Consider the following 21,709-nt stretch of genomic DNA (forward strand, 5'->3'; position numbering starts at 1 on the left):
CCACTGCACCACCAACGCAGGCGGACTCCGGCCTGCCTCCTGCTCCCCGCAGTTGGTGAACTGGCTCTGCCTCCTCCTTCCAGCCCCCTGCACACACCTTTTCCCCTCTCCCAACCTCTCCAGGCTCTTCCTCGGCATCTCCATACCCCCGCACCTCGGGGGCCGTGGGTTCCTTACAGTCTTTGCCCTTCCGTTCCTGCTCTTGCCTTTTCTGCTCTCTCCTTCCTCTTCTGGACCCGACACGTTCCCACTCCTCCATCACTGGATGCCTCACACTGCTCCCTTCCTTTCCTCCCCTCCCACCATGCAGATGGCAGAGGGAGAGTGAAGCCATCCTCCAGCGTCAGCATATGCCAGAGGCCAGCCTGAGGACGAGGCACTAGGAGCTGCAGCCATAGCCCTGGCGGTATGCCCCTTGAGGCTTCTCAGGCCCTGGCAGCAGGTGCCTCTGGTGCCCAACTGCACCGTGTCTGAAGAGCGGAAAGGGCATCTGCTGGCACAGCCTGGCCCTGAACCTCCCAGGGAGCCAGGCGTCACAGCCCACGGCACCTGCTGACTGCAGCAGAGGCCTTTGGGGCAGGTAGTTGTGGCCGAGTGGTGAAGGCGATGGACTAGAAATCCACTGGGGTTTCCCCACGCAGGTTCGAATCCTGCCAACTATGGGGCACCATCCCCTTTTGCGCTGCCTGGAAAGACCACGCTGCAGCCCAGCCCTGCAGCCGTGGACCCTCCAGCTGTGCAGGCTACATGTGGCCAGTCTGGTCCTCTTTATGGCAAGATCTGGAAGCAGGACATGGTGTTACCAGTGACATCGGCAGAGCATCCCTTGGAGTCAGAGACCGCGACCTGTGTGCTAGACAAGGGTGGGAGGTCTCCCCACGGGTGGGTTTCTCTCAGCTGGTGCCCTCCAGCTCCCAACAGAGCAGCGGCAGCACGGCCCCTGGGAAGCAAGAAGGGCTGCTCTTGGCCTCGCTGGCAGGTGCCGCATCTTAAGGAAAGGGAAAACGTTCCCCAAGGGTGTCTTGAGGCGGGAAGAGAGCCCAGAGACAGAGAAGCTGCAAGAGGTCCATGCTGGGCTGGCCCCCGCAGCCCTCGCCCTGAGGGGTGGGGAAGCAGTCCAAGGCAAAGCAGACGCTCCAAGAAGAAAAGCAGCCGTGGAGGGGGCACCTGGAGTTGAACCAGGGACCTCTTGATCTGCAGTCAAATGCTCCCCTGCAGCTGTGCCCACTCCTACCGAGGCATCCCTCTGCCAGAACCAGCTGACTCCCTGCTGGATCCCTCTGCCAGAAGCAGCTGTCAGGGGACACAGCTGTCAGGGGACAAGAGAGGAGAGATGGTGCCAGGAGCAAGCCAGGGCCCTTAAGAGCTACAGAGGGTGATGGCGGAAAGAGCTACAGGCCCATAAGAGCTAGATGGGGAAAAGGCAGGAGCAGAGACATTGTTGCCAGTGGCAGGCTGAGGTGGGCTCCTGTGATTGGGAAATAGTGCAAGAACAGAGCCGGAGGGCAGGGAAGGCAGGCAGGCTAGAGTGTGTAAGCACTCTACCCAACGTAGGGGGTAATTTTTTACTTTTTTTTTTTTTTTTGGCAAGGGCAATGCAAGGGTGTGAAATATGCCAAGAGCTGAGGCAAGCCCCCAGTGAGGCAGAAGCATGAGGTCCCACTGAGACTTGAACTCAGATCGCTGGATTCAGAGTCCAGAGTGCTCACCATTACATCATGGGACCCCCTGGCTGCCCCCTTCTTGCTGCTCCGCCACTAGCAGGACAGAGCCACGCAGTCTTGGCTGAGCCGCGGGCTCTCTCTGTCTCCCCGGCTGTGCCCAAGTGGAGCCTTTCTCCAGGGCCATGGGGCACCGTGCAGTCAGAGGGCTCTTCAGGAGAGCAGCCGAGCCCTTTGCAGAAGCCTCTCATGCTTCTCGCAAAGGAGGCAGCACCCTCATTCTGGAGGTGCTGCCTTCCTTCTCCACAGCTGTGGCTTGGGGGGCAGCGGAAGCAGACAGGAGGTCTGGTGCTGAGACAAACGCTGTGCTTGAGGTCAGACCTGCTTCCGATGCATCCCCAGGGAGCATCAGGCTTCTCTGCATCTCCACACAGAAGCCACGGAAGAGACTTTTCCTTCTACAAGTCCACCTCCTCCCCAGTGCTTAGACCACAGCTGTTTTCCCTCTCTTCGCCTTCCTCCTGACCTTACAGTGAGTGTGCCCTCTGCTCTCTCCAGAAGCACCCCAGTAGCAGTGACGACCGCGGTGTGGAGCCCCTCCTCAACGGGCATTAAGCACTGATCTCCCAGCTGTGGGCTTGGCACGTAAATCCTGCACAGGCCCCAGCTCTCCCAGCATTGCTGGCCCCAAGTGCCAGATCCAGGACACCTGGCGGGGCAGACGGGCTCTCCAAGCTGTGATGTATCCCTCAGCTACATTCCTCTCAGGACCCCTGAGCAAATGCTGTGATAAAAGCTAGTTGCCCCCCCTCCCCCTGCCCCTGACTCGATGCAACACCATTGCCCATCTGATACACCTGAAGCAACTGCTGCTTCTCTGAGACGCTCTTGCTAGCGCCGTTCATTAGCTGAGTGACTGTCCCCTGCCTCCTCTGAGCCACGGCTCACCAGGGCAGCTTCCATGGAGGAGCACCCCTCTGCAGACAGGCCTTCTGCATCCACCATCCTGGGCGCACTCACAGCCCACTGGACTCCTTTTGCGATGGAAGAAGTTATGGCATGCCGGACCCAGAGCACTGCAGGAGCCAGGCGAGTCCTCCTCCTCTGGGCTGCGAGGTGCCAGGCTGCTGGTTTCCCCTGGACCCAGGTCCAGCCAGTGACGAGGCAGACTACGACCTCCAGCCGCCCCCCGCACACGCGCACACGCATTCACAGGGCACCAACACAACTGGCCACACACGCAGCAACAGAGACAGGAGAGCAGTGCCTTCCCAGGCACTGCCCATACAGCCCAGTCCTGCTTCTAAGAAGCGGTGCGCCGCAAACACCCCTTCTCGGGGCTCTCTGGTGTCTGGCCCCAGACCCTGACAGTTAGCAGCAATCCTAGCCATCCTCTGGTGGCACAGTCTGGGATGAGCTCCAGGTCTTCTCCGTTCCTCCAGGACACCCTGGCACCGGCTGCCCCAAAGCTGCCTCGCCCTCAGCAAGAATCACGTGTTCTTTCCTGAATCGTGCTCCACACTCTGGTGGCTTTTACTGTTTACGCCCAGGGAGCGCTTCTCTCATCCCCTGGGATCGCCACGCTGCCTGCCCAAGAAGGGACAGGGTCGTGGCACACGCACGGTGAAAGAGCTGCTCCGGTGGTCTCCTCCTTCTGCAAAACTTGGCGTTTGTGTGTGCAGAGCAGGGCATTTCCTCCCAGCAGCCAGAGAGCTGGAAACATACGCGAGGACACTATCCTGGATGGTCGACTTACTGCCTCAGGGAGGAACGGATCTCAGGAGCCTGCTGCTCCGGCTGTCTGCTCAGAGCAGGGCTGGCACCAACCCTAGAGCAGGTTGCCCAGTGCCTTGCCCTGACAAATTTGAATTTGATATCCAGGGATGGAGAGCCCCAAACTTGCCCGGGCACCAGCTCTCTAAGAGCTCCAGCTCTTAAATCCTCCCCGAGAAAGCTCCCCCTCTCCCCGCCTCTCTCTTATTAGTTAATTCTTACGTGAGTACTGCCCCAGCCTTCCAGGGAGAAACACCCACGCTGCTGCTGCTCTCCCAGGGCAGCGGCACTGACTGCATCATCACTGCCTTGAGAAGGGCAGCCTTTGGGGGACGCTTGAAAGCCCCGGCTGCAGCTAACTCCCTGGCTGGTTAGCTCAGTTGGTTAGAGCGTGGTGCTAATAACGCCAAGGTCGCGGGTTCAATCCCCGCACGGGCCAGCTGGCTCTTTTCCAGAGCCCTGAAACAGCTCTCCCAGAGAGGCTGTGGACTCTCCTGCTCTGCAGATAGTCAAAACCTGCCTGGACATGCTCCAGGTGACTTTGCATGAGCAAAGGGTGGGGGGGGGCGGGGGCAGCTGGACTGAGGTGAGCTCTGGAGGTCCCTTCCAGTCTCAGCTGTTCTGGGTGATCCTACCAAAGCCTGAACTCACAGTGCCTCAGCCTCTCTCTGCTGTAGTGCTGCTGCATGAGTACTGCACCCTGAGCCAGTGCCCGCCTGCACACCCACCCCATCCCCCAGAAAAGGCTTGCAGAAAGTGCTCAGCCCCGGAACTGGACTCCTGGCAGTGATTTTCCTAGGCCTTGTTGTCAGTCCTCAGCCTTCCAGAGCAGCAGCCTTCTTCTTGCCTGGTAGCATGTCCAACAGCAGCAGGTCGAGCTCTGGGCCAGCCAGGAAATGCCTCTCCTCTGGCCTGTGTGTCAGCAGTGCAGAGAGACTGCCAGCGCAGAGCCCCTCCTCAGCAAGCAGGCAGCTCAGCTGGGAGCCCTTAGCTGCCCTGTGCAGCTGGTGCCATATGTGCACTTCTCTTCAGCGCCCTCATGTGGGGGCCCTAGGAGAGAAAGCGTGCAGCCCCACGGACAAAGAGGCAGCACAGAGACCCGTCCGTGGATTAGGACACAGCCTACGGAGAGACTTTACCCCAAGGAAGCTGAGGTGGGTGCCTAGGGAAGGAGGAAAGGGGCAGAGCAAAGGCTCCTGCCTCTCCCACCTCGCACTGCCTCCCCCTGCCCCGGGCTTAGGAGCTCTGCACCCTCCCCCTGCACCAGTAGTTCATGGAGCTACTGGTGCGGTACATGGAGCCCCCTCTCCAGCAGTTGATGGAGCTGCTGGAGAGAGTCCAGCGTAGGGCTACAAAGATGATCAGAGGGCTGGAGCACCTGCCCTATGAGGAACGGCTGCGAGAGCTGGGCCTCTTTAGCCTGGGGAAGAGAAGACTGGGGTGGGGGGGCGGGATCTTATCAATGTGTACAAGTACCTGAAGGGAGGGTGTCAAGGGGACGAGGACAATGTCTTTTCAGTTGCCCCGTGTGACAGGACAAGAGGCAATGGGCAGAAACTAAAGTACAGGAAGTTCCGCCTGGATGTGAGGGGGAATTTCTTCACTGGGAGAGTGATGGAGCACTGGACCAGGTTGCCCACAGAGGCTGTGGAGTCTCCTCCTCTGGAGATCTTCAAGGCCCGCCTGGATGTAACCCTGTCTACCATGCTCTAAGTGACCCTGCTGAGCAAGGGGGGTGGACTAGATGATCTCCGGAGGTCCCTTCCAACCTTACCGATTCTACGATTCTATGAGCACTCTGCTCACAACAGCCCGGGCCTGCAAGTCCATGATGTGAAAGCCAAGGGTGAGCTGCAGTGTTCTTGGCTCTCTCAGGACAAGCAGAGATCCTGGTAGAGCCAGTGCAGCCTGGAGAATGTCTGCACAGCAGTCCCTGGGTGTCTGTGTTCCTGTGGGAACCAGCAGTGGCTCTTAGAGGCCTGGGAGCAGGCAGAGGTGCTTGGGGTGGGGGACGCTGAGGGTTGCCAGAGGTCGTGTGGAGGGAGGGGGAAGAAGAGCAGATGCAGGTGCTTGCTGGGAGGAGCAGGGCGGAGCTATGTGCCTGTGGGCATTTCTGCCACTGCGATGAGCACAGCTGCCCGCCAAGCAGCTGGTCTCCCCTTGACTCCTGGCCAGTGAAGCGCCCACCCTCAACAGCTCTTCTGCTTCAGTCCCTTGCATGTGCTTTCACCATGGCAGGCATTGCTGAAGGCAGGCCTGTGTCTCCTGGCTTCTCTGGGGTGCCCCATGCTGCGTGCTCAGGCAGCAAGGCTGCAGCAAGGGCACCGGCTCCCTTCAGGGGATGAGAACTTGTTGCAGAAAGCTGAGCTGTGCTCCAGCAGGAACTTCCCCAGGAGAGGGACAGGCCTCTGCAGGTGCCGGGAAGAGCAAGGTTTTGTCTCTGTTGTCTGGGAACAAAAGCTGTCCTGAACTGCTTGGAAGGCAGCTCTGCTCACCACTGCACCACCAACGCAGGCGGACTCCGGCCTGCCTCCTGCTCCCCGCAGTTGGTGAACTGGCTCTGCCTCCTCCTTCCAGCCCCCTGCACACACCTTTTCCCCTCTCCCAACCTCTCCAGGCTCTTCCTCGGCATCTCCATACCCCCGCACCTCGGGGGCCGTGGGTTCCTTACAGTCTTTGCCCTTCCGTTCCTGCTCTTGCCTTTTCTGCTCTCTCCTTCCTCTTCTGGACCCGACACGTTCCCACTCCTCCATCACTGGATGCCTCACACTGCTCCCTTCCTTTCCTCCCCTCCCACCATGCAGGTGGCAGAGGGAGAGTGAAGCCATCCTCCAGCGTCAGCATATGCCAGAGGCCAGCCTGAGGACGAGGCACTAGGAGCTGCAGCCATAGCCCTGGCGGTATGCCCCTTGAGGCTTCTCAGGCCCTGGCAGCAGGTGCCTCTGGTGCCCAACTGCACCGTGTCTGAAGAGCGGAAAGGGCATCTGCTGGCACAGCCTGGCCCTGAACCTCCCAGGGAGCCAGGCGTCACAGCCCACGGCACCTGCTGACTGCAGCAGAGGCCTTTGGGGCAGGTAGTTGTGGCCGAGTGGTGAAGGCGATGGACTAGAAATCCACTGGGGTTTCCCCACGCAGGTTCGAATCCTGCCAACTATGGGGCACCATCCCCTTTTGCGCTGCCTGGAAAGACCACGCTGCAGCCCAGCCCTGCAGCCGTGGACCCTCCAGCTGTGCAGGCTACATGTGGCCAGTCTGGTCCTCTTTATGGCAAGATCTGGAAGCAGGACATGGTGTTACCAGTGACATCAGCAGAGCATCCCTTGGAGTCAGAGACCGCGACCTGTGTGCTAGACAAGGGTGGGAGGTCTCCCCACGGGTGGGTTTCTCTCAGCTGGTGCCCTCCAGCTCCCAACAGAGCAGCGGCAGCACGGCCCCTGGGAAGCAAGAAGGGCTGCTCTTGGCCTCGCTGGCAGGTGCCGCATCTTAAGGAAAGGGAAAACGTTCCCCAAGGGTGTCTTGAGGCGGGAAGAGAGCCCAGAGACAGAGAAGCTGCAAGAGGTCCATGCTGGGCTGGCCCCCGCAGCCCTCGCCCTGAGGGGTGGGGAAGCAGTCCAAGGCAAAGCAGACGCTCCAAGAAGAAAAGCAGCCGTGGAGGGGGCACCTGGAGTTGAACCAGGGACCTCTTGATCTGCAGTCAAATGCTCCCCTGCAGCTGTGCCCACTCCTACCGAGGCATCCCTCTGCCAGAACCAGCTGACTCCCTGCTGGATCCCTCTGCCAGAAGCAGCTGTCAGGGGACAAGAGAGGAGAGATGGTGCCAGGAGCAAGCCAGGGCCCTTAAGAGCTACAGAGGGTGATGGCGGAAAGAGCTACAGGCCCATAAGAGCTAGATGGGGAAAAGGCAGGAGCAGAGACATTGTTGCCAGTGGCAGGCTGAGGTGGGCTCCTGTGATTGGGAAATAGTGCAAGAACAGAGCCGGAGGGCAGGGAAGGCAGGCAGGCTAGAGTGTGTAAGCACTCTACCCAACGTAGGGGGTAATTTTTTACTTTTTTTTTTTTTTTTGGCAAGGGCAATGCAAGGGTGTGAAATATGCCAAGAGCTGAGGCAAGCCCCCAGTGAGGCAGAAGCATGAGGTCCCACTGAGACTTGAACTCAGATCGCTGGATTCAGAGTCCAGAGTGCTCACCATTACATCATGGGACCCCCTGGCTGCCCCCTTCTTGCTGCTCCGCCACTAGCAGGACAGAGCCACGCAGTCTTGGCTGAGCCGCGGGCTCTCTCTGTCTCCCCGGCTGTGCCCAAGTGGAGCCTTTCTCCAGGGCCATGGGGCACCGTGCAGTCAGAGGGCTCTTCAGGAGAGCAGCCGAGCCCTTTGCAGAAGCCTCTCATGCTTCTCGCAAAGGAGGCAGCACCCTCATTCTGGAGGTGCTGCCTTCCTTCTCCACAGCTGTGGCTTGGGGGGCAGCGGAAGCAGACAGGAGGTCTGGTGCTGAGACAAACGCTGTGCTTGAGGTCAGACCTGCTTCCGATGCATCCCCAGGGAGCATCAGGCTTCTCTGCATCTCCACACAGAAGCCACGGAAGAGACTTTTCCTTCTACAAGTCCACCTCCTCCCCAGTGCTTAGACCACAGCTGTTTTCCCTCTCTTCGCCTTCCTCCTGACCTTACAGTGAGTGTGCCCTCTGCTCTCTCCAGAAGCACCCCAGTAGCAGTGACGACCGCGGTGTGGAGCCCCTCCTCAACGGGCATTAAGCACTGATCTCCCAGCTGTGGGCTTGGCACGTAAATCCTGCACAGGCCCCAGCTCTCCCAGCATTGCTGGCCCCAAGTGCCAGATCCAGGACACCTGGCGGGGCAGACGGGCTCTCCAAGCTGTGATGTATCCCTCAGCTACATTCCTCTCAGGACCCCTGAGCAAATGCTGTGATAAAAGCTAGTTGCCCCCCCTCCCCCTGCCCCTGACTCGATGCAACACCATTGCCCATCTGATACACCTGAAGCAACTGCTGCTTCTCTGAGACGCTCTTGCTAGCGCCGTTCATTAGCTGAGTGACTGTCCCCTGCCTCCTCTGAGCCACGGCTCACCAGGGCAGCTTCCATGGAGGAGCACCCCTCTGCAGACAGGCCTTCTGCATCCACCATCCTGGGCGCACTCACAGCCCACTGGACTCCTTTTGCGATGGAAGAAGTTATGGCATGCCGGACCCAGAGCACTGCAGGAGCCAGGCGAGTCCTCCTCCTCTGGGCTGCGAGGTGCCAGGCTGCTGGTTTCCCCTGGACCCAGGTCCAGCCAGTGACGAGGCAGACTACGACCTCCAGCCGCCCCCCGCACACGCGCACACGCATTCACAGGGCACCAACACAACTGGCCACACACGCAGCAACAGAGACAGGAGAGCAGTGCCTTCCCAGGCACTGCCCATACAGCCCAGTCCTGCTTCTAAGAAGCGGTGCGCCGCAAACACCCCTTCTCGGGGCTCTCTGGTGTCTGGCCCCAGACCCTGACAGTTAGCAGCAATCCTAGCCATCCTCTGGTGGCACAGTCTGGGATGAGCTCCAGGTCTTCTCCGTTCCTCCAGGACACCCTGGCACCGGCTGCCCCAAAGCTGCCTCGCCCTCAGCAAGAATCACGTGTTCTTTCCTGAATCGTGCTCCACACTCTGGTGGCTTTTACTGTTTACGCCCAGGGAGCGCTTCTCTCATCCCCTGGGATCGCCACGCTGCCTGCCCAAGAAGGGACAGGGTCGTGGCACACGCACGGTGAAAGAGCTGCTCCGGTGGTCTCCTCCTTCTGCAAAACTTGGCGTTTGTGTGTGCAGAGCAGGGCATTTCCTCCCAGCAGCCAGAGAGCTGGAAACATACGCGAGGACACTATCCTGGATGGTCGACTTACTGCCTCAGGGAGGAACGGATCTCAGGAGCCTGCTGCTCCGGCTGTCTGCTCAGAGCAGGGCTGGCACCAACCCTAGAGCAGGTTGCCCAGTGCCTTGCCCTGACAAATTTGAATTTGATATCCAGGGATGGAGAGCCCCAAACTTGCCCGGGCACCAGCTCTCTAAGAGCTCCAGCTCTTAAATCCTCCCCGAGAAAGCTCCCCCTCTCCCCGCCTCTCTCTTATTAGTTAATTCTTACGTGAGTACTGCCCCAGCCTTCCAGGGAGAAACACCCACGCTGCTGCTGCTCTCCCAGGGCAGCGGCACTGACTGCATCATCACTGCCTTGAGAAGGGCAGCCTTTGGGGGACGCTTGAAAGCCCCGGCTGCAGCTAACTCCCTGGCTGGTTAGCTCAGTTGGTTAGAGCGTGGTGCTAATAACGCCAAGGTCGCGGGTTCAATCCCCGCACGGGCCAGCTGGCTCTTTTCCAGAGCCCTGAAACAGCTCTCCCAGAGAGGCTGTGGACTCTCCTGCTCTGCAGATAGTCAAAACCTGCCTGGACATGCTCCAGGTGACTTTGCATGAGCAAAGGGTGGGGGGGGGCGGGGGCAGCTGGACTGAGGTGAGCTCTGGAGGTCCCTTCCAGTCTCAGCTGTTCTGGGTGATCCTACCAAAGCCTGAACTCACAGTGCCTCAGCCTCTCTCTGCTGTAGTGCTGCTGCATGAGTACTGCACCCTGAGCCAGTGCCCGCCTGCACACCCACCCCATCCCCCAGAAAAGGCTTGCAGAAAGTGCTCAGCCCCGGAACTGGACTCCTGGCAGTGATTTTCCTAGGCCTTGTTGTCAGTCCTCAGCCTTCCAGAGCAGCAGCCTTCTTCTTGCCTGGTAGCATGTCCAACAGCAGCAGGTCGAGCTCTGGGCCAGCCAGGAAATGCCTCTCCTCTGGCCTGTGTGTCAGCAGTGCAGAGAGACTGCCAGCGCAGAGCCCCTCCTCAGCAAGCAGGCAGCTCAGCTGGGAGCCCTTAGCTGCCCTGTGCAGCTGGTGCCATATGTGCACTTCTCTTCAGCGCCCTCATGTGGGGGCCCTAGGAGAGAAAGCGTGCAGCCCCACGGACAAAGAGGCAGCACAGAGACCCGTCCGTGGATTAGGACACAGCCTACGGAGAGACTTTACCCCAAGGAAGCTGAGGTGGGTGCCTAGGGAAGGAGGAAAGGGGCAGAGCAAAGGCTCCTGCCTCTCCCACCTCGCACTGCCTCCCCCTGCCCCGGGCTTAGGAGCTCTGCACCCTCCCCCTGCACCAGTAGTTCATGGAGCTACTGGTGCGGTACATGGAGCCCCCTCTCCAGCAGTTGATGGAGCTGCTGGAGAGAGTCCAGCGTAGGGCTACAAAGATGATCAGAGGGCTGGAGCACCTGCCCTATGAGGAACGGCTGCGAGAGCTGGGCCTCTTTAGCCTGGGGAAGAGAAGACTGGGGTGGGGGGGCGGGATCTTATCAATGTGTACAAGTACCTGAAGGGAGGGTGTCAAGGGGACGAGGACAATGTCTTTTCAGTTGCCCCGTGTGACAGGACAAGAGGCAATGGGCAGAAACTAAAGTACAGGAAGTTCCGCCTGGATGTGAGGGGGAATTTCTTCACTGGGAGAGTGATGGAGCACTGGACCAGGTTGCCCACAGAGGCTGTGGAGTCTCCTCCTCTGGAGATCTTCAAGGCCCGCCTGGATGTAACCCTGTCTACCATGCTCTAAGTGACCCTGCTGAGCAAGGGGGGTGGACTAGATGATCTCCGGAGGTCCCTTCCAACCTTACCGATTCTACGATTCTATGAGCACTCTGCTCACAACAGCCCGGGCCTGCAAGTCCATGATGTGAAAGCCAAGGGTGAGCTGCAGTGTTCTTGGCTCTCTCAGGACAAGCAGAGATCCTGGTAGAGCCAGTGCAGCCTGGAGAATGTCTGCACAGCAGTCCCTGGGTGTCTGTGTTCCTGTGGGAACCAGCAGTGGCTCTTAGAGGCCTGGGAGCAGGCAGAGGTGCTTGGGGTGGGGGACGCTGAGGGTTGCCAGAGGTCGTGTGGAGGGAGGGGGAAGAAGAGCAGATGCAGGTGCTTGCTGGGAGGAGCAGGGCGGAGCTATGTGCCTGTGGGCATTTCTGCCACTGCGATGAGCACAGCTGCCCGCCAAGCAGCTGGTCTCCCCTTGACTCCTGGCCAGTGAAGCGCCCACCCTCAACAGCTCTTCTGCTTCAGTCCCTTGCATGTGCTTTCACCATGGCAGGCATTGCTGAAGGCAGGCCTGTGTCTCCTGGCTTCTCTGGGGTGCCCCATGCTGCGTGCTCAGGCAGCAAGGCTGCAGCAAGGGCACCGGCTCCCTTCAGGGGATGAGAACTTGTTGCAGAAAGCTGAGCTGTGCTCCAGCAGGAACTTCCCCAGGAGAGGGACAGGCCTCTGCAGGTGCCGGGAAGAGCAAGGTTTTGTCTCTGTTGTCTGGGAACAAAAGCTGTCCTGAACTGCTTGGAAGGCAGCTCTGCTCACCACTGCACCACCAACGCAGGCGGACTCCGGCCTGCCTCCTGCTCCCCGCAGTTGGTGAACTGGCTCTGCCTCCTCCTTCCAGCCCCCTGCACACACCTTTTCCCCTCTCCCAACCTCTCCAGGCTCTTCCTCGGCATCTCCATACCCCCGCACCTCGGGGGCCGTGGGTTCCTTACAGTCTTTGCCCTTCCGTTCCTGCTCTTGCCTTTTCTGCTCTCTCCTTCCTCTTCTGGACCCGACACGTTCCCACTCCTCCATCACTGGATGCCTCACACTGCTCCCTTCCTTTCCTCCCCTCCCACCATGCAGATGGCAGAGGGAGAGTGAAGCCATCCTCCAGCGTCAGCATATGCCAGAGGCCAGCCTGAGGACGAGGCACTAGGAGCTGCAGCCATAGCCCTGGCGGTATGCCCCTTGAGGCTTCTCAGGCCCTGGCAGCAGGTGCCTCTGGTGCCCAACTGCACCGTGTCTGAAGAGCGGAAAGGGCATCTGATGGCACAGCCTGGCCCTGAACCTCCCAGGGAGCCAGGCGTCACAGCCCACGGCACCTGCTGACTGCAGCAGAGGCCTTTGGGGCAGGTAGTTGTGGCCGAGTGGTGAAGGCGATGGACTAGAAATCCACTGGGGTTTCCCCACGCAGGTTCGAATCCTGCCAACTATGGGGCACCATCCCCTTTTGCGCTGCCTGGAAAGACCACGCTGCAGCCCAGCCCTGCAGCCGTGGACCCTCCAGCTGTGCAGGCTACATGTGGCCAGTCTGGTCCTCTTTATGGCAAGATCTGGAAGCAGGACATGGTGTTACCAGTGACATCGGCAGAGCATCCCTTGGAGTCAGAGACCGCGACCTGTGTGCTAGACAAGGGTGGGAGGTCTCCCCACGGGTGGGTTTCTCTCAGCTGGTGCCCTCCAGCTCCCAACAGAGCAGCGGCAGCACGGCCCCTGGGAAGCAAGAAGGGCTGCTCTTGGCCTCGCTGGCAGGTGCCGCATCTTAAGGAAAGGGAAAACGTTCCCCAAGGGTGTCTTGAGGCGGGAAGAGAGCCCAGAGACAGAGAAGCTACAAGAGGTCCATGCTGGGCTGGCCCCCGCAGCCCTCGCCCTGAGGGGTGGGGAAGCAGTCCAAGGCAAAGCAGACGCTCCAAGAAGAAAAGCAGCCGTGGAGGGGGCACCTGGAGTTGAACCAGGGACCTCTTGATCTGCAGTCAAATGCTCTCCCACTGAGCTACACCCCCTGCAGCTGTGCCCACTCCTACCGAGGCATCCCTCTGCCAGAACCAGCTGACTCCCTGCTGGATCCCTCTGCCAGAAACAGCTGTCAGGGGACAAGAGAGGAGAGATGGTGCCAGGAGCAAGCCAGGGCCCTTAAGAGCTACAGAGGGTGATGGCGGAAAGAGCTACAGGCCCATAAGAGCTAGATGGGCAAAAGGCAGGAGCAGAGACATTGTTGCCAGTGGCAGGCTGAGGTGGGCTCCTGTGATTGGGAAATAGTGCAAGAACAGAGCTGGAGGGCAGGGAAGGCAGGCAGGCTAGAGTGTGTAAGCACTCTACCCAACGTAGGGGGTAATTTTTTACTTTTTTTTTTTTTTTTGGCAAGGGCAATGCAAGGGTGTGAAATATGCCAAGAGCTGAGGCAAGCCCCCAGTGAGGCAGAAGCATGAGGTCCCACTGAGACTTGAACTCAGATCGCTGGATTCAGAGTCCAGAGTGCTCACCATTACATCATGGGACCCCCTGGCTGCCCCCTTCTTGCTGCTCTGCCACTAGCAGGACAGAGCCACGCAGTCTTGGCTGAGCCGCGGGCTCTCTCTGTCTCCCCGGCTGTGCCCAAGTGGAGCCTTTCTCCAGGGCCATGGGGCACCGTGCAGTCAGAGGGCTCTTCAGGAGAGCAGCCGAGCCCTTTGCAGAAGCCTCTCATGCTTCTCGCAAAGGAGGCAGCACCCTCATTCTGGAGGTGCTGCCTTCCTTCTCCACAGCTGTGGCTCGGGGGGCAGCGGAAGCAGACAGGAGGTCTGGTGCTGAGACAAACGCTGTGCTTGAGGTCAGACCTGCTTCCGATGCATCCCCAGGGAGCATCAGGCTTCTCCGCATCTCCACACAGAAGCCACGGAAGAGACTTTTCCTTCTAGAAGTCCACCTCCTCCCCAGTGCTTAGACCACAGCTGTTTTCCCTCTCTTCGCCTTCCTCCTGACCTTACAGTGAGTGTGCCCTCTGCTCTCTCCAGAAGCACCCCAGTAGCAGTGACGACCGCGGTGTGGAGCCCCTCCTCAACGGGCATTAAGCACTGATCTCCCAGCTGTGGGCTTGGCACGTAAATCCTGCATAGGCCCCAGCTCTCCCAGCATTGCTGGCCCCAAGTGCCAGATCCAGGACACCTGGCGGGGCAGACGGGCTCTCCAAGCTGTGATGTATCCCTCAGCTACATTCCTCTCAGGACCCCTGAGCAAACGCTGTGATAAAAGCTAGTTGCCCCCCTCCCCCTGCCCCTGACTCGATGCAACACCATTGCCCATCTGATACACCTGAAGCAACTGCTGCTTCTCTGAGACGCTCTTGCTAGCGCCGTTCGTTCGCTGAGTAATTGTCCCCTGCCTCCTCTGAGCCACGGCTCACCAGGGCAGCTTCCATGGAGGAGCACCCCTCTGCAGACAGGCCTTCTGCATCCACCATCCTGGGCGCACTCACAGCCCACTGGACTCCTTTTGCGATGGAAGAAGTTATGGCATGCCGGACCCAGAGCACTGCAGGAGCCAGGCGAGTCCTCCTCCTCTGGGCTGCGAGGTGCCAGGCTGCTGGTTTCCCCTGGACCCAGGTCCAGCCAGTGGCGAGGCAGACTACGACCTCCAGCCGCCCCCCGCACACGCGCACACGCATTCACAGGGCACTAACACAACTGGCCACACACGCAGCAACAGAGACAGGAAAGCAGTGCCTTCCCAGGCACTGCCCATACAGCCCAGTCCTGCTTCTAAGAAGCGGTGCGCGGCAAACACCCCTTCTCGGGGCTCTCTGGTGTCTGGCCCCAGACCCTGACAGTTAGCAGCAATCCTAGCCATCCTCTGGTGGCACAGTCTGGGATGAGCTCCAGGTCTTCTCCGTTCCTCCAGGACACCCTGGCACCGGCTGCCCCAAAGCTGCCTCGCCCTCAGCAAGAATCACGTGTTCTTTCCTGAATCGTGCTCCACACTCTGGTGGCTTTTACTGTTTACGCCCAGGGAGTGCTCTCTCATCCCCTGGGATCGCCACGCTGCCTGCCCAAGAAGGGACAGGGTCGTGGCACGCGCACGATGAAAGAGCTGCTCCGGTGGTCTCCTCCTTCTGCAAAACTTGGCGTTTGTGTGTGCAGAGCAGGGCATTTCCTCCCAGCAGCCAGAGAGCTGGAAACATACGCGAGGACACTATCCTGGATGGTCGACTTACTGCCTCAGGGAGGAACGGATCTCAGGAGCCTGCTGCTCCGGCTGTCTGCTCAGAGCAGGGCTGGCACCAACCCTAGAGCAGGTTGCCCAGTGCCTTGCCCTGACAAATTTGAATTTGATATCCAGGGATGGAGAGCCCCAAACTTGCCCGGGCACCAGCTCTCTAAGAGCTCCAGCTCTTAAATCCTCCCCGAGAAAGCTCCCCCTCTCCCCGACTCTCTCTTATTAGCTAATTCTTACGTGAGTACTGCCCCAGCCTTCCAGGGAGAAACACCCACGCTGCTGCTGCTCTCCCAGGGCAGCGGCACTGACTGCATCATCACTGCCTTGAGAAGGGCAGCCTTTGGGGGATGCTTGAAAGCCCCGGCTGCAGCTAACTCCCTGGCTGGTTAGCTCAGTTGGTTAGAGCGTGGTGCTAATAACGCCAAGGTCGCGGGTTCAATCCCCGCACGGGCCAGCTGGCTCTTTTCCAGAGCCCTGAAACAGCTCTCCCAGAGAGGCTGTGGACTCTCCTGCTCTGCAGATAGTCAAAACCTGCCTGGACATGCTCCAGGTGACTTTGCATGAGCAAAGGGTGGGGGGGGGTGGGGGCAGCTGGACTGAGGTGACCTCTGGAGGTCCCTTCCAGTCTCAGCTGTTCTGGGTGATCCTACCAAAGCCTGAACTCACAGTGCCTCAGCCTCTCTCTGCTGTAGTGCTGCTGCATGAGTACTGCACCCTGAGCCAGTGCCCGCCTGCACACCCACCCCATCCCCCAGAAAAGGCTTGCAGAAAGTGCTCAGCCCCGGAACTGGACTCCTGGCAGTGATTTTCCTAGGCCTTGTTGTCAGTCCTCAGCCTTCCAGAGCAGCAGCCTTCTTCTTGCCTGGTAGCATGTCCAACAGCAGCAGGTCGAGCTCTGGGCCAGCCAGGAAATGCCTCTCCTCTGGCCTGTGTGTCAGCAGTGCAGAGAGACTGCCAGCGCAGAGCCCCTCCTCAGCAAGCAGGCAGCTCAGCTGGGAGCCCTTAGCTGCCCTGTGCAGCTGGTGCCATATGTGCACTTCTCTTCAGCACCCTCATGTGGGGGCCCTAGGAGAGAAAGCGTGCAGCCCCACGGACAAAGAGGCAGCACAGAGACCCGTCCGTGGATTAGGACACAGCCTACGGAGAGACTTTACCCCAAGGAAGCTGAGGTGGGTGCCTAGGGAAGGAGGAAAGGGGCAGAGCAAAGGCTCCTGCCTCTCCCACCTCGCACTGCCTCCCCCTGCCCCGGGCTTAGGAGCTCTGCACCCTCCCCCTGCACCAGTAGTTCATGGAGCTACTGGTGCGGTACATGGAGCCCCCTCTCCAGCAGTTGATGGAGCTGCTGGAGAGAGTCCAGCGTAGGGCTACAAAGATGATCAGAGGGCTGGAGCACCTGCCCTATGAGGAACGGCTGCGAGAGCTGGGCCTCTTTAGCCTGGGGAAGAGAAGACTGGGGTGGGGGGGCGGGATCTTATCAATGTGTACAAGTACCTGAAGGGAGGGTGTCAAGGGGACGAGGACAATGTCTTTTCAGTTGCCCCGTGTGACAGGACAAGAGGCAATGGGCAGAAACTAAAGTACAGGAAGTTCCGCCTGGATGTGAGGGGGAATTTCTTCACTGGGAGAGTGATGGAGCACTGGACCAGGTTGCCCACAGAGGCTGTGGAGTCTCCTCCTCTGGAGATCTTCAAGGCCCGCCTGGATGTAACCCTGTCTACCATGCTCTAAGTGACCCTGCTGAGCAAGGGGGGTGGACTAGATGATCTCCGGAGGTCCCTTCCAACCTTACCGATTCTACGATTCTATGAGCACTCTGCTCACAACAGCCCGGGCCTGCAAGTCCATGATGTGAAAGCCAAGGGTGAGCTGCAGTGTTCTTGGCTCTCTCAGGACAAGCAGAGATCCTGGTAGAGCCAGTGCAGCCTGGAGAATGTCTGCACAGCAGTCCCTGGGTGTCTGTGTTCCTGTGGGAACCAGCAGTGGCTCTTAGAGGCCTGGGAGCAGGCAGAGGTGCTTGGGGTGGGGAACGCTGAGGGTTGCCAGAGGTCGTGTGGAGGGAGGGGGAAGAAGAGCAGATGCAGGTGCTTGCAGGGAGGAGCAGGGCGGAGCTATGTGCCTGTGGGCATTTCTGCCACTGCGATGAGCACAGCTGCCCGCCAAGCAGCTGGTCTCCCCTTGACTCCTGGCCAGTGAAGCGCCCACCCTCAACAGCTCTTCTGCTTCAGTCCCTTGCATGTGCTTTCACCATGGCAGGCATTGCTGAAGGCAGGCCTGTGTCTCCTGGCTTCTCTGGGGTGCCCCATGCTGCGTGCTCAGGCAGCAAGGCTGCAGCAAGGGCACCGGCTCCCTTCAGGGGATGAGAACTTGTTGCAGAAAGCTGAGCTGTGCTCCAGCAGGAACTTCCCCAGGAGAGGGACAGGCCTCTGCAGGTGCCGGGAAGAGCAAGGTTTTGTCTCTGTTGTCTGGGAACAAAAGCTGTCCTGAACTGCTTGGAAGGCAGCTCTGCTCACCACTGCACCACCAACGCAGGCGGACTCCGGCCTGCCTCCTGCTCCCCGCAGTTCGTGAACTGGCTCTGCCTCCTCCTTCCAGCCCCCTGCACACACCTTTTCCCCTCTCCCAACCTCTCCAGGCTCTTCCTCGGCATCTCCATATCCCCGCACCTCGGGGGCCGTGGGTTCCTTACAGTCTTTGCCCTTCCGTTCCTGCTCTTGCCTTTTCTGCTCTCTCCTTCCTCTTCTGGACCCGACACGTTCCCACTCCTCCATCACTGGATGCCTCACACTGCTCCCTTCCTTTCCTCCCCTCCCACCATGCAGGTGGCAGAGGGAGAGTGAAGCCATCCTCCAGCGTCAGCATATGCCAGAGGCCAGCCTGAGGACGAGGCACTAGGAGCTGCAGCCATAGCCCTGGCGGTATGCCCCTTGAGGCTTCTCAGGCCCTGGCAGCAGGTGCCTCTGGTGCCCAACTGCACCGTGTCTGAAGAGCGGAAAGGGCATCTGATGGCACAGCCTGGCCCTGAACCTCCCAGGGAGCCAGGCGTCACAGCCCACGGCACCTGCTGACTGCAGCAGAGGCCTTTGGGGCAGGTAGTTGTGGCCGAGTGGTGAAGGCGATGGACTAGAAATCCACTGGGGTTTCCCCACGCAGGTTTGAATCCTGCCAACTATGGGGCACCATCCCCTTTTGCGCTGCCTGGAAAGACCACGCTGCAGCCCAGCCCTGCAGCCGTGGACCCTCCAGCTGTGCAGGCTACATGTGGCCAGTCTGGTCCTCTTTATGGCAAGATCTGGAAGCAGGACATGGTGTTACCAGTGACATCAGCAGAGCATCCCTTGGAGTCAGAGACCGCGACCTGTGTGCTAGACAAGGGTGGGAGGTCTCCCCACGGGTGGGTTTCTCTCAGCTGGTGCCCTCCAGCTCCCAACAGAGCAGCGGCAGCACGGCCCCTGGGAAGCAAGAAGGGCTGCTCTTGGCCTCGCTGGCAGGTGCCGCATCTTAAGGAAAGGGAAAACGTTCCCCAAGGGTGTCTTGAGGCGGGAAGAGAGCCCAGAGACAGAGAAGCTGCAAGAGGTCCATGCTGGGCTGGCCCCCGCAGCCCTCGCCCTGAGGGGTGGGGAAGCAGTCCAAGGCAAAGCAGACGCTCCAAGAAGAAAAGCAGCCGTGGAGGGGGCACCTGGAGTTGAACCAGGGACCTCTTGATCTGCAGTCAAATGCTCTCCCACTGAGCTACACCCCCTGCAGCTGTGCCCACTCCTACCGAGGCATCCCTCTGCCAGAACCAGCTGACTCCCTGCTGGATCCCTCTGCCAGAAGCAGCTGTCAGGGGACAAGAGAGGAGAGATGGTGCCAGGAGCAAGCCAGGGCCCTTAAGAGCTACAGAGGGTGATGGCGGAAAGAGCTACAGGCCCATAAGAGCTAGATGGGCAAAAGGCAGGAGCAGAGACATTGTTGCCAGTGGCAGGCTGAGGTGGGCTCCTGTGATTGGGAAATAGTGCAAGAACAGAGCTGGAGGGCAGGGAAGGCAGGCAGGCTAGAGTGTGTAAGCACTCTACCCAACATAGGGGGTAATTTTTTACTTTTTTTTTTTTTTTGGCAAGGGCAATGCAAGGGTGTGAAATATGCCAAGAGCTGAGGCAAGCCCCCAGTGAGGCAGAAGCATGAGGTCCCACTGAGACTTGAACTCAGATCGCTGGATTCAGAGTCCAGAGTGCTCACCATTACATCATGGGACCCCCTGGCTGCCCCCTTCTTGCTGCTCTGCCACTAGCAGGACAGAGCCACGCAGTCTTGGCTGAGCCGCGGGCTCTCTCTGTCTCCCCGGCTGTGCCCAAGTGGAGCCTTTCTCCAGGGCCATGGGGCACCGTGCAGTCAGAGGGCTCTTCAGGAGAGCAGCCGAGCCCTTTGCAGAAGCCTCTCATGCTTCTCGCAAAGGAGGCAGCACCCTCATTCTGGAGGTGCTGCCTTCCTTCTCCACAGCTGTGGCTCGGGGGGCAGCGGAAGCAGACAGGAGGTCTGGTGCTGAGACAAACGCTGTGCTTGAGGTCAGACCTGCTTCCGATGCATCCCCAGGGAGCATCAGGCTTCTCCGCATCTCCACACAGAAGCCACGGAAGAGACTTTTCCTTCTAGAAGTCCACCTCCTCCCCAGTGCTTAGACCACAGCTGTTTTCCCTCTCTTCGCCTTCCTCCTGACCTTACAGTGAGTGTGCCCTCTGCTCTCTCCAGAAGCACCCCAGTAGCAGTGACGACCGCGGTGTGGAGCCCCTCCTCAACGGGCATTAAGCACTGATCTCCCAGCTGTGGGCTTGGCACGTAAATCCTGCATAGGCCCCAGCTCTCCCAGCATTGCTGGCCCCAAGTGCCAGATCCAGGACACCTGGCGGGGCAGACGGGCTCTCCAAGCTGTGATGTATCCCTCAGCTACATTCCTCTCAGGACCCCTGAGCAAACGCTGTGATAAAAGCTAGTTGCCCCCCTCCCCCTGCCCCTGACTCGATGCAACACCATTGCCCATCTGATACACCTGAAGCAACTGCTGCTTCTCTGAGACGCTCTTGCTAGCGCCGTTCGTTCGCTGAGTGACTGTCCCCTGCCTCCTCTGAGCCACGGCTCACCAGGGCAGCTTCCATGGAGGAGCACCCCTCTGCAGACAGGCCTTCTGCATCCACCATCCTGGGCGCACTCACAGCCCACTGGACTCCTTTTGCGATGGAAGAAGTTATGGCATGCCGGACCCAGAGCACTGCAGGAGCCAGGCGAGTCCTCCTCCTCTGGGCTGCGAGGTGCCAGGCTGCTGGTTTCCCCTGGACCCAGGTCCAGCCAGTGACGAGGCAGACTACGACCTCCAGCCGCCCCCCGCACACGCGCACACGCACTCACAGGGCACTAACACAACTGGCCACACACGCAGCAACAGAGACAGGAAAGCAGTGCCTTCCCAGGCACTGCCCATACAGCCCAGTCCTGCTTCTAAGAAGCGGTGCGCGGCAAACACCCCTTCTCGGGGCTCTCTGGTGTCTGGCCCCAGACCCTGACAGTTAGCAGCAATCCTAGCCATCCTCTGGTGGCACAGTCTGGGATGAGCTCCAGGTCTTCTCCGTTCCTCCAGGACACCCTGGCACCGGCTGCCCCAAAGCTGCCTCGCCCTCAGCAAGAATCACGTGTTCTTTCCTGAATCGTGCTCCACACTCTGGTGGCTTTTACTGTTTACGCCCAGGGAGTGCTCTCTCATCCCCTGGGATCGCCACGCTGCCTGCCCAAGAAGGGACAGGGTCGTGGCACGCGCACGATGAAAGAGCTGCTCCGGTGGTCTCCTCCTTCTGCAAAACTTGGCGTTTGTGTGTGCAGAGCAGGGCATTTCCTCCCAGCAGCCAGAGAGCTGGAAACATACGCGAGGACACTATCCTGGATGGTCGACTTACTGCCTCAGGGAGGAACGGATCTCAGGAGCCTGCTGCTCCGGCTGTCTGCTCAGAGCAGGGCTGGCACCAACCCTAGAGCAGGTTGCCCAGTGCCTTGCCCTGACAAATTTGAATTTGATATCCAGGGATGGAGAGCCCCAAACTTGCCCGGGCACCAGCTCTCTAAGAGCTCCAGCTCTTAAATCCTCCCCGAGAAAGCTCCCCCTCTCCCCGACTCTCTCTTATTAGCTAATTCTTACGTGAGTACTGCCCCAGCCTTCCAGGGAGAAACACCCACGCTGCTGCTGCTCTCCCAGGGCAGCGGCACTGACTGCATCATCACTGCCTTGAGAAGGGCAGCCTTTGGGGGATGCTTGAAAGCCCCGGCTGCAGCTAACTCCCTGGCTGGTTAGCTCAGTTGGTTAGAGCGTGGTGCTAATAACGCCAAGGTCGCGGGTTCAATCCCCGCACGGGCCAGCTGGCTCTTTTCCAGAGCCCTGAAACAGCTCTCCCAGAGAGGCTGTGGACTCTCCTGCTCTGCAGATAGT

At 59.6% G+C, this 21,709-nt stretch overlaps 14 non-coding genes across 14 annotated transcripts; 8 read left to right on the forward strand and 6 right to left on the reverse strand.

Moving 5' to 3' along the window:
- Positions 1-580: 580 nt before the first annotated feature.
- TRNAS-AGA (transfer RNA serine (anticodon AGA)) lies at positions 581-662 on the forward strand. The gene has a single exon. It is a non-coding gene; the product is annotated as a tRNA-Ser (tRNA).
- Positions 663-1,654: 992 nt separating this feature from the next.
- On the reverse strand, positions 1,655-1,726 carry TRNAQ-CUG (transfer RNA glutamine (anticodon CUG)). Its single transcript has one exon. It is a non-coding gene; the product is annotated as a tRNA-Gln (tRNA).
- Positions 1,727-3,799: 2,073 nt separating this feature from the next.
- On the forward strand, positions 3,800-3,873 carry TRNAI-AAU (transfer RNA isoleucine (anticodon AAU)). Its single transcript has one exon. It is a non-coding gene; the product is annotated as a tRNA-Ile (tRNA).
- A 2,635-nt stretch (positions 3,874-6,508) lies between these two features.
- On the forward strand, positions 6,509-6,590 carry TRNAS-AGA (transfer RNA serine (anticodon AGA)). Its single transcript has one exon. It is a non-coding gene; the product is annotated as a tRNA-Ser (tRNA).
- A 976-nt stretch (positions 6,591-7,566) lies between these two features.
- TRNAQ-CUG (transfer RNA glutamine (anticodon CUG)) lies at positions 7,567-7,638 on the reverse strand. Its single transcript has one exon. It is a non-coding gene; the product is annotated as a tRNA-Gln (tRNA).
- Positions 7,639-9,711: 2,073 nt separating this feature from the next.
- TRNAI-AAU (transfer RNA isoleucine (anticodon AAU)) lies at positions 9,712-9,785 on the forward strand. Its single transcript has one exon. It is a non-coding gene; the product is annotated as a tRNA-Ile (tRNA).
- A 2,635-nt stretch (positions 9,786-12,420) lies between these two features.
- Positions 12,421-12,502, forward strand: TRNAS-AGA (transfer RNA serine (anticodon AGA)). The gene has a single exon. It is a non-coding gene; the product is annotated as a tRNA-Ser (tRNA).
- A 496-nt stretch (positions 12,503-12,998) lies between these two features.
- TRNAC-GCA (transfer RNA cysteine (anticodon GCA)) lies at positions 12,999-13,070 on the reverse strand. The gene has a single exon. It is a non-coding gene; the product is annotated as a tRNA-Cys (tRNA).
- A 425-nt stretch (positions 13,071-13,495) lies between these two features.
- On the reverse strand, positions 13,496-13,567 carry TRNAQ-CUG (transfer RNA glutamine (anticodon CUG)). Its single transcript has one exon. It is a non-coding gene; the product is annotated as a tRNA-Gln (tRNA).
- Positions 13,568-15,638: 2,071 nt separating this feature from the next.
- TRNAI-AAU (transfer RNA isoleucine (anticodon AAU)) lies at positions 15,639-15,712 on the forward strand. The gene has a single exon. It is a non-coding gene; the product is annotated as a tRNA-Ile (tRNA).
- A 2,635-nt stretch (positions 15,713-18,347) lies between these two features.
- Positions 18,348-18,429, forward strand: TRNAS-AGA (transfer RNA serine (anticodon AGA)). Its single transcript has one exon. It is a non-coding gene; the product is annotated as a tRNA-Ser (tRNA).
- Positions 18,430-18,925: 496 nt separating this feature from the next.
- Positions 18,926-18,997, reverse strand: TRNAC-GCA (transfer RNA cysteine (anticodon GCA)). Its single transcript has one exon. It is a non-coding gene; the product is annotated as a tRNA-Cys (tRNA).
- A 424-nt stretch (positions 18,998-19,421) lies between these two features.
- Positions 19,422-19,493, reverse strand: TRNAQ-CUG (transfer RNA glutamine (anticodon CUG)). The gene has a single exon. It is a non-coding gene; the product is annotated as a tRNA-Gln (tRNA).
- Positions 19,494-21,564: 2,071 nt separating this feature from the next.
- Positions 21,565-21,638, forward strand: TRNAI-AAU (transfer RNA isoleucine (anticodon AAU)). The gene has a single exon. It is a non-coding gene; the product is annotated as a tRNA-Ile (tRNA).
- Positions 21,639-21,709: the final 71 nt, after the last annotated feature.

The sequence above is a fragment of the Rhea pennata genome, chromosome 10 (assembly GCF_028389875.1).
Source record: "Rhea pennata isolate bPtePen1 chromosome 10, bPtePen1.pri, whole genome shotgun sequence".
NCBI classification, from domain to species: Eukaryota; Metazoa; Chordata; class Aves; order Rheiformes; family Rheidae; genus Rhea; species Rhea pennata.